Source organism: Dryobates pubescens, chromosome 29 (assembly GCF_014839835.1).
Source record: "Dryobates pubescens isolate bDryPub1 chromosome 29, bDryPub1.pri, whole genome shotgun sequence".
Lineage (NCBI taxonomy): Eukaryota > Metazoa > Chordata > Aves > Piciformes > Picidae > Dryobates > Dryobates pubescens.
This window is the reverse complement of record NC_071640.1, coordinates 1,446,591-1,457,149: the sequence shown is the minus strand read 5'-3', so window position 1 is coordinate 1,457,149 and position 10,559 is coordinate 1,446,591.

Genomic DNA, 10,559 nt, shown 5'->3' with positions numbered 1-10,559 from the left:
TGCTAATGAGGCTGGGGCAATCAATTCCCCCTCACCAGGCCATCGATCCCCGCTGCAGGTGTTTCTCATCCCGGGCTGGGTGGGAGCTGCAGCCCATCTTAATGGGGAGGGGGCTCTTGGGAGCTGCCTGTCACAAGGGGACCAGGCTTGGGGGAGACTTCTCAGGAGAAAGACAAAAAGAACAATTACAAAAGCACTAAAACCAGGCTGGGGCTGGGGAGCATCCTTGGGAAGCTGCCCTCAGCTCTGGTGGTGAATAAAAGCTTGTTGGCAGCAGTGGGTTGGGGCACACGGGGCCTGGCCCGGCTGGAGGGGATGAGGATGGGGGTGCTGCAGCACCCAGACCCTAGGGGAGGAGGGAGGCTCCTTCCTGCTCAGCTTTGTGCCACCAAGGCTGTCCCTCAGGCCCAGCATTTTGTGCCTGCCTTCACGTCTGCCCCAGTAACCCCCACGGTTCTCAGCACCTCCCTCACAGCTGCCCTTGGTGCAGGTCCCTTCCTCCACCAGGGACACCTCAGCCCTCAGGACATTGGGACAGCAACTCCAGCACTGCCCAAGCAGAGCCTTCTCCAAAGGGACACTCAAAAGGTAAGAGATTTCAGGGGGGGCTCTCTGCTCCCCTCCAGCAGCCCCTGTGCCAGCCCCTCCTCATGTCCAGCCCCTCCAGCATCCTCCCGGGACTGACCTGTCCCTGATGCCAGCTGCATCCTTGGTCACCAGTTACAGCCCGGAGTTGGCATCCCCCCTCTCAAGGTCAGGAGGAGCTTTGGGGTTATCCCTGTGCTCTCCTGAGGCTCCACTTTCCCACCAGCCTGTTCCCTTCATCAGCAAGCAGCCCTGGCTTTGCCTGACGCTTATTAAGCCCTCATTTCCATCTGATTCATTACCACCGAGTCATTAAGCTGGGGAGGAATTAAATGAGGTGAAATTAAAAGAACTGAAAGGAGGCTGAAGGGTTTGGGGTGCTTGGGTTAGCTTCCAGAAGCAGAGCAGGAAATAATCTTGCAGGATTAAGCAGGTGAGAGCAGCTAACCCCACGGAGGGGCACAGAGGGGGGGGGCTTGGAGGCCAAGGCTTCTAATTAAGCAAAGGCACCAAAGGACCCCCAAGGAGCAGCTGTCTGCCTGTCCCTGCCCACTGAGGTGACAGTGAGGACAGCCAGGCACCAGCAGATCCCAGAGGGCAAAGTAGCTGCTCCTTAATGCCTCTGCTCAAGTGCAAGAGGCTGCAGTGAGAAATAAAGGGGGGGAGGCAGGGAGGGGGTGGGGGGGACACGAGTGGACATTTGTGAGGCTTCCAAAAAGAGTCTCTGGCAAAGCCACTGCTGCTGGTGGCAGCCTGGGGCCCTGGCTTTGGTTCAGAGAGATTTACAGCTCTGTGTGCATTATTTAGGGATATTATTAATATATGAATATGTTAAATGTAAATAAACTGATTTATTAACGAGGGGGTGGGGTTGGGGGGGGGTCTGCATCTATAGAAGCACTGCAACAGCCTGCCCAGGGAGGTGCTTGAGTCCCCTGGAGGTGTTTAAAAGAGGCAGAGATGTGGTGCTGAGGGCCATGGTTTGGCACCAGCCTTGGCAGGGTTAGAGAGTGGTTGAACTCAGTGATCTTAAAGAGCTTTTCCTACCCAAATGGCTCCAGGAGTCTATGATCATATTGAGAGGCTGAGGGGTGATGGCTTTAAGATGGCAGAGGGGAGATTGGAACTGTCCCATCCGTGGAAGCATTCCAGGGCAGGTTGCTTGGGGCTCTGAGCAGCCTGCTCCAGCTGCAGATGTCTCTGCTGGCTGCAGGGGGGTTGGACCAGATGAGCTTCAAAGGTCCTTTCCCACCCAAACCATTCTATGGGCACCACCTTGGGGGAAGAGGGGACAGAGCAAGGAGCCAAGGAAAGGAGGTGTGGAGCCCTCATTGTTGCAGGAGGTCGCATCCCTGTCCACTTCATCCTGACTGCTGGGACCTGGCTCCCTCCTCACCTGGGTGCAGCTGTGCTGCTCCTGAGACAAGCTGTGCATGCAGGTGAGTGTGGCTGGAGGCAAACACAGGCTCAGGGCTCCCCCCAGCTTTGGGGTGACCTCAGGGGTAGCCCCAACCCTGCTCACCACCCTGGCTCCTCTCCCACTTCCCTTCCTTCACAGAGTGGTCTGGGTTGGAAGGGACCTCCAAAGCTCATCCAGTCCAACCCCCCCAGCAGGGACATCCTCCACTGGATCAGGTTGCCCAGAGCCCTGTTGAGCCTCACCTTGAATATCTCCAGGGCTGGGGCCCCAATCACCTCCCTGCACAACCTGTTCCAGTGCTCCACTACCCTCATGGTGCAGAACTTGTTCCTAGCATCCAATCTGAATCTCCTCTGGTTTAAAGCCATTGCTGCTTGAGTGCCTTCAGCGCTGTCCCAGCTCCCCTCTCCCCTCCAGGGGTTGGAATGTTTGTGGTGAAGCCCCCAGGAGCTAAGGACTCAGCTTTGGCTGAGGGATGTCAGCAGCCAGGCCCTGACTCCATCCCAGCTGGGAGCTCATTTCCAGCAGCAAAGATCAGCTGAGAGCTTGGGGGATTGGAGCTGTGGGTGGAGGGGGGAAGGAGAAATGAAAGAGGAAGATAAACATAAAAGTCCTAGAAAACAAACAGCTGGCAGTAGAGCCACTGAATTAGAGGCTTTTTAAAGGAAATATTGAAATATTAACTATGCAATTAAGTATTTATTAATTAAAGAGGAAGCCAAGGCTCAGTACTCTGAGCAGAGCCCTGGTGGTGCTGACTCTGCCTTAGCTCAGCTGCCACCTCCATGGACCTGCTGCCTGGCTTCCCAGGGCCCTGGGCTCAGGTCTGCTGGAGGGACAGGGAAGCAGATTCCTGCTGCAGGCAGCAGGGGGAAGGTCTCCTCCGTGTGTCCATTTCCTGCCCTCCCAGCTCAGAGCTGCCTCGGCTCTTCCAGCAGCTCCTTGGTGTGGAGCCCAGCAGCTGCCTGAGGAGCTGGGCTGGCAGCAGGGAGCAGGTAAGGACAGGGATGATGCTTTCCCAGCTCTGCATCATTCCCACTCCTCCAGCTCTCTGGCAAGTCCTCCTGCAATGACACCCAAGCGTGCCAGGACCCATGGGCTGCTGTCTTGACCTGCTGAGCCCCAAGAGCTGGGGCTGCAGGTGGATCACTGCAGCACTGCTGCTGCAGATCACTGCTGCTGCAGATCACTGCTGCTGCAGATCACTGCTGCTGCAGATCACTGCTGCTGCAGATCACTGCTGCTGCAGATCACTGCTGCTGCAGATCACTGCTGCTGCAGATCACTGCTGCTGCAGATCACTGCTGCTGCAGATCACTGCTGCTGCAGATCACTGCTGCTGCAGATCACTGCTGCTGCAGATCACTGCTGCTGCAGATCACTGCTGCTGCAGATCACTGCTGCTGGGCTTGCTTGGCCTGCAGAAAGGGAAGCTGAGGAGAGACCTCATTGCTCTCTGCAGCTCCCTGAAAGGAGGCTGGAGTGAGGTGGGGGTTGGACTCCTCTCCCTAGTCTCAGGTGATAGAAGGAGAGGGAACGGCCTGAGATTGTGCCAGGGGAGGCTTGGGTTGGGCGTTAGGTACAACTTCTTTGCTGCAAGAGGGGCCAGGGGTTGGCACAGGCTGCCCAGGGAGGTGGTGGAGTCCCCACTTGGGGCCGTGGTTTAGTGTCCATGGTGGTGCTGGGCTGATCCCAGAGAGCTGTTCCAGCCTCAGTGACTCTGTGAGCACGGACCGGGACGCCTTGGCAGCGCGGGAGAGCTCAGCGTGGCCTCCACGAGGAGCTGGCGGCACCAGGGCCGTGACCTGTGTGGCAGCATCGGTCACAGTGAGCTCTCCCAGCCCAGCCTGGGCAGCAAGGGCTGTCTGCTGCCTCTGCCAAACTCATCTGTCAGGGGGTGAGGGCCAAGGGCTGCGAGGCGCCGCAGAAGGGAGAGCATTAAAGAGGGAGAGAGCAATCAATACATTATTTAACAGTGGGAATGCAAATGACAAAAAATTAATGAGGCCTCTTCCCTTCCCCCCTCCCCCTCCCAACTCCTCTTCCCTGCCCCCCTCCCCCAGCCCTCCTTTGCTGTAGGATTGCTGACAAATTCTCTGGAAAATATCAAAACAGCCGGAGGGAGTAACCTGCCAAGTGATGCACCATTATCTATTATTGATGGGAACCTTGACAAGTTCCCTTTAAAAAAGGAGAGAGAAACAGAGGGAGGAAGGGGGGGGGGGAGGGGAGGGTGTGAGAGAAAATTGCATCTAATCTTTGTTTTAAAGCTACAGTTGCTCATTTTCTCTTCCCCGAGGGTGACCAAGCCACAGAAGTTGTCACCGCGGCACTGCGCTCCCCCAGCTCCCCCCTGGTGCCTCCAGCCTGGGCTGGGGGGGAACTGGCAGCAGGGTGCCAGCAGACATGAGGAGGGAGGATATTTGTTTCTACCTCCCCCCCTCCCTCCATTACCCCTGCAAGGACTCTTTTAAGCCACGTTTAAGGTTTAAATAGGGCTGAGCTGGCACCAGGGATTGTGACTGGGGAGGAGAGAAGTTGGGGGCCTGGGGTAGGAGGGAGCAGGGGATCAAAGTGAGGCAGGAGGTAAATCCAGGAGGAGGAATTCCTGGTAGAAGAGGTGACTGGGGGTAGGAGGGAGGAAAAAACTATCCAGTGAGTCCCTGAGGCACATCAAACCCACTCCTGAGCAGCGGAGAGGCCGTGGGAGCCAGCAGGGAGCTGCTATCAAAGGTGCTGGCGAGAGGCAGGCTGCAGGGATTAATACTTGATAAATGTCACTGCCCTGCTGGCAGGCTCCAGCACAAGCCTCTTCTTGGGCTCTGACAGCAGCCCAGCAAAACCCTCTGCACAATCCAGGAGGAGCAGGTGGTCCCCACCTTATCCCCTCCCCCCCAGCCAGACGTGACCTGTTCCTCGTCCTGCCGGGGCCACCATCCCCTCACTCTGCATCTGAGCTGCTCTGGGGGCAGATCCCCTGCCCCCACATGGCCCTGGGGATGCCGTTGGCTGCAGGGCAGTGAGACAAGCTGCTGCAGACGATGCTGTGGGTGCCCCCGCGGCGTGCCAGCATCCTTGCCTCCATCCCCGAGTCCTCCCGGAGCAGCCTCCTGGCCCTGGCTCTCCTCCCCCTGCAGCGCTCACCCTCACTGCCTGGCTGCCAGCCGGACGTGCAGCTCCAGGGAGGAGGAGCTGCCAGTGCCTCACACGTCTGTGGGGCTCCAGCTGAGCTCCCAGACCTCTGCCCAGGGCTCATCGTGCCTCAGTTTCTCAGGGCAACCAGGAGAGGGTCGAGCTGCAGGGCTGAGGGGCACCCTGCTGGTGCCAGGCATTGTGCCTCACCTCTGCTTGCTTTTTTGCAAGGTCCTCAAATGTGCTGCTCAAAACTCACAGCCAAGTCCTCAAGGACGCTCATGGGACCTGCTCCAGGCAGCTGCTGAAATCCAGCTCCTGTTTCCCCTCCAGTAGCTCAGGGCCAGTCCCCAGGCTGTTTACCACCAGGCTGCTGCTGGAGGTGCAGGAATTACCCCCCTGAGGCTTGTTCCTCCACCCCATTGTGCTGTCTTCAGCAGAGACCTTTCCAGAGAGCTCCAAGGTACGAAGTCCTGGCCAGGACAGTTTGCATCTCGCTCAGCTTGGTGCTGGCTAACACCAGACCTGCTCTGTGCCCACCGGTGGTGTGGCTCCTGCTGAGCTCCACACTGATGTGAAACCTCATGGCAGGGAGTCCTGCAGCTCTGCCTGCCCCTGTTCCCTGCTCTTGCTTTGAAAGGCATTGAATGTCTCCTGCTCTGCTGCTGCAGGGCCAAACTCATCCTCCCAGGCAGCTCCTCTGCCCCAGCCGTTGCTCTTCATGCCTCTGCCATGCCTGCCTCATCCTCACCTCTGCCCCAACCCCTCTTCTCCTTAACCAAATAGTCCTAAACCTTCCCAGTCTCCTCTCATGGATTATTGATGCTATTTGCTGCATTTCTTTGGATCTTTTCCATTCCTGCTCAGCCTCGGCTGAGGTGAGGGGGTGAGGAGAGCAGGCTCCTGCTGAAGGTGAAGTTCATGAAGTCACAGCAACGTCTGCAGGCTTTGCCACCTCTCCCTGCACTGCCCAAGCCCACTGGCTGCTGCCTGTTGTGTTGGGTGCTCCTGGGCCTGCCCTCCTGTCTTCCTGACAGCTTATTGCCCAGTGAGGCCCCAGCCCCCAGCAGCAGGAGCCTCTCCCCAGGTGCTTGGGTAGGAGCTGTCACACCAAGCGAGCTCCACAGGGTGTTTTGAGTTCTCCTTAGCATTGCTTGACCATCTCTGGGGCTCAGAGAGCTATTTAGAGTTCTCCCACCCAGGTCTTGCTGCTGCATGGTCCAGAGAGGCTCTGGACCCTCTGGACACAGAAGTGTTGCTGATGCTCCAAGTGTGTCTCAACAGCATCCCTGTGTCACAGGGAGCCAGCACCTTCTGCCCACTGCCTCCCATCCTCCACCAAGCCCCAGCCCTGTCCCAGCACATCCCCAGCAGCTTCCTGTGTCTGCTGGGGGGCTGCAGGCAGTGCACAGGGGAGGAGGCCCAGGAGTTTAGACAAAATCATTTGGGTCCCTGGGAGATGTTGAAAGCTTTGGGGGGACTGGCAGGAAGCAGTCCCCACTGCCTACACGAGGGAACCTGCTCTGGGGGTGTCTCAGGGGCATAAACCCCTTGGCCAAGGGGTTGTCCCCACTCATCCTGCTCACCTGGGTGCTTATTAATTAACTCAGTTCCCTTTGTTGCTCTTTGTCTGTGACTCCCTGGGTCTGTCCTTCGAGTCTCCTTCGAGCTGGGGTTTGGCTTTCACTGCTTTCCCAGCTTGCTTCAGGGGGTGCTGCTGAGAGGTTTACTTGCTTCCTGTCACAGACACAAGGAGATGAGCCTTAATGTCCATCTGAAATGTGCTGCAGGACAGGTTTGCTGCCGTCCAGACCACAGCTGGGCCACTGAAATGGAGCTAGCTACTGCTTCCATCTCTAAGCTGGGGAGAACACAGGGTTTGGCCCTGTGGTAACAGTACTGGAGGCTGAATGAGCCTCAGGAGCAGCTCAGCTGTGCCTCCTCTTCCAGGCAGGAGCACCCAGGATGGCTCCATCACCTCCCCACTGAACCACACCAAGACCCCACACAGGGCTCCAGCCTGGAGGTCTGGGAGGCTGATCACAGCTCCCTGGGCAGAATGGCTGCTTTGAGGGGCTCCAGCTGGAGCTGCAGAGACAGAGAAGGGCAGAAACCAGGTTTGTGAGCTTCGTGCCTTCTCCTCAGTGCCTTGGATCCTCCTTGGTTAATGGAGGCAGGGATCTGACTGAGATTTCTACCCCTCCATCTTACCACACTTTGCTTTGTCTCCTCACTGCTCAGGTCAATCCAGCTGCCCCTAAGGACGCAGGAGACATCCTCCAACTGCTCCAGCCTGCAGGGAAGAACTGGAGGCCAGAAGCAGCAAAACAAGTTAATGAAGCTGGTGAGGAGATTGCCAAGATGGGAGCTGCCAAAGAATTGAGAAGCTGCAGCTCCTGTGGTGGGAGCCTTCAGCCCAGCCAGGCAGGCACAAAGCCGACAATGAAAGCAGCCTTTCATGGAGCTGAAGGTCACCCCTGGGCTGGCTGTGGGGGGACAGAGAGCAGCCACCACTGTCACCATGGTGCTGGAAATGTCATGCCCAGGCAGAGGAGCATCAGTTTTGCTTTGCCATTGTCTGCTCTGCTAAAGGAAGCTTTGTTGGAGGAGGAACTTCGTGGGAAGTTTATCCTCCTGCTGCTAACTTTGTGCAGCAGGAATAATAATACCAAACAACAGGAAAAAAAGGGAAGAAAGAAAAAAAGGTGACAATAAAAAGACTCCAACACAAATTCCCAGGCAGAATCAGGAGCTCAAGCTTTAAAAAAGAAAGGAAGGAGGGGGAAAAAATAGCCCAAAAAGCTGCACTGAGGAACCCAGCAGCAGAGGCTGGGCGAGGAGGAGAAGCGCTCAGGGCTGAGAAACCATGGTTTGATTATCAGAGGTACCTGCCCCACATTTACAGTGCTCTCTGGAATGGCTGCAGGCTGGGACTTGTGAGGCCTCCTGCAAGCTGCATGGGGAGGGACACACACACAGAGCCCCTCCTTTGGGGGCAGAAGAGCCGAAAGAGGGACCTGCAGAAAGCGCCGCAGCTCGCCGCCCCGCAGGCTCCTGAGGGGCACCTCAGAGGAGATCAGGATCCTTGGTCCAGCTTTGCATCAGCTGCTCCACTCACAAATGAGGTCCTGAGCAGCTTATGCCTCTCCTGGCTGATTGCAGAGGTGGAAGGGCCCTTTGGCAAAAGGGGGAACTGAGGCACAGAGAGGCCAGCCTGCCCCAAGACACAGAAGGGGGAACTGAGGCACGGAGAGGCCAGCCTGCCCCAAGACACAGAAGGGGGAACGAGGCACAGAGAGGCCAGCCTGCCCCAGGTTAGCTTTCTGCACTGAAGGTGATGCCCTTCCAGCAGCAAACCTGTGCCCTCTGCCCCCTGCACATCCCCTGTGCTGCATTTCCCCAGCCTGGACCCTTCAGGATTCAGCAGCTGCTGGTCCTGCCCTGCACAGCACCGAGGTCCCCAGGTGGGTTTGCTCCCTCCTGCCCTGCAAACCCTCTGCTGCTCCAAACCACCACCCTCTGCCTCTCCCCCAGCTCCCTCAGGTTTCTCTCCCCCATCCTTGCACATCTGCTGTCAGCACCACAACCTGTGTGGGGCTTTGGTAGCGTGGGCAGGTGACCCTTTGGCTTGGGCACAAGGTCTCCCCAGCTGGGGCTGGCAGAGAGAGGAACTCGGAGCTGGGCTGTCACGTCCCATTACCTTTTTCCCTGGGTGACCTCTGTTTCCATAACACAATTTTTGTGATTTGACTTTGGAATATTGATTTTGATTTCCTTTTTTTTTTTTCCTTATGATTCATTTTGGTTTCTCTCTTTCCTGCAGGGAGTGACTTGGGTCACCTTCAGCCTCTGGCAGTGGCAGGCAGGAAGGGTCTCTTGTCCATGGAAAATGACCTGGAAGAAAGGCAAAGTTTGGAAGAGCTCTTTGTGCATGGAATGGGTTTGGTTCTGATGCTCTGGGCTGGGGCCTTCCATCCTGTCCCTCCTCAGTCCCCTCCCCCCCAGGCTATGTGGTGTTTTGCCTCCTTCTCCAGCAGGTCTGAGGTGCATGGAGGTGAGGATCTGGGTGTGGAACTCCTCCAACCCTTGTGGGCAGCAGGAACATCAGGACCAGGTCTTGACTGAAGGGGAGGGTTTGTCACAGGAGTGTCCATCCCCCTGTGTCCCATCTGCAGCAGGGACCTGTGTTGATGCTTCAGATGAAGGGAAACTCACTTGTGCCAGGCAGAGGCGAAGGTAAATGTCCTGCAGAGCTGATGCCATGATCTGGGAAACTCCTCTGCTTGCTCTAGAATTGCTGGGGGCAAACCCCTGGCTGCTGTTTTAAGGGAGCTGAGTTGCTTCTCTCCCCATTTTGCTGCCAGTGGACCACTGTGACACAGGGAAATGCCACCCAGCCCTTTAACAGCAGCAGCAGCAGCTGGGGGCCTGAGAAAAATCACCACTGCTTTCCCTTTGGAGTTGTGGTTTGGGTTTTTTTTTCTCCTTCCATTTAATTCTGCACCTCCAGGGCCTGGCTACAGCCTGTGTGATGCAGGGTGGCTCTAGCTGAGTCCAAGCTATCCTGTGGGGATGCACTTGGGACCTTCTGTGTCTCTGGAAAGATGTCCTCAGAATTTGCAAGTGGAAAGGGCTGCCCAGGATGTCCTGCACCCCCAGGGCTCTGAAGGCAAAGATGGATCTCAGCTTTCTTGTCCTCAGCAACACAGACTCCAGAGCCAAGCAAGTCAGGACAGGCTCCAAGGTCCTGCCTCTGGAGCTGCTTTTGCTCTTCAGGCTCAGCAAGGGTGGACACATGGTTGGGTTTTGGTCAGCCACATCAGCAGCTGAGCTCCAGCCATGCACAGCTGAGATCTTTATTGACTTACCTGCCACTGTCTCAATAAACCCCAGAGGATGAGCTGTGGATGTGAACCTCCTCTCATGGTGAGGTGAAAGGACAGACAGAGGTCTGACCACTAAGGAAGTGCTGGCAGAAACACCTCAGGGTACCAGGCAGCTTCTTAGCCTCTCCCTTTGGTGGGAGCCAAAGTTTTTGTGGTGATTCACATGCTTAGTTTCCACTGTAAAATGTAGTCCCCAGCAGAGCATAAGATTAGGCCAGAGAAGGAACCTTTGCAGCCTCTTCTTCCACTCTCACCTCCTTAATTGCTCTCAGTGTACAAGGTGCTTGTCAAAAGTTGTTAATCTCTCTCTCTGTTTTTCTTTCTCATAATCCCAGGGTCTGGAGTTCTTCTCAGCCTTCCTCCCCAGACCCACCTCGTCCTCCCCAGATCCACCTCGTCCTCCCCAGACCCACCTCATCCTCTTATGGCACTGAGAGACCAACTAAATTTTCCCCTCTTGGCTTCCTGAGCATCACCAGGGCTCTGCCCACCCCTGGAGCTGGTTGTGTTTTGCAGGTAGGGAGCCCTGAAACCAT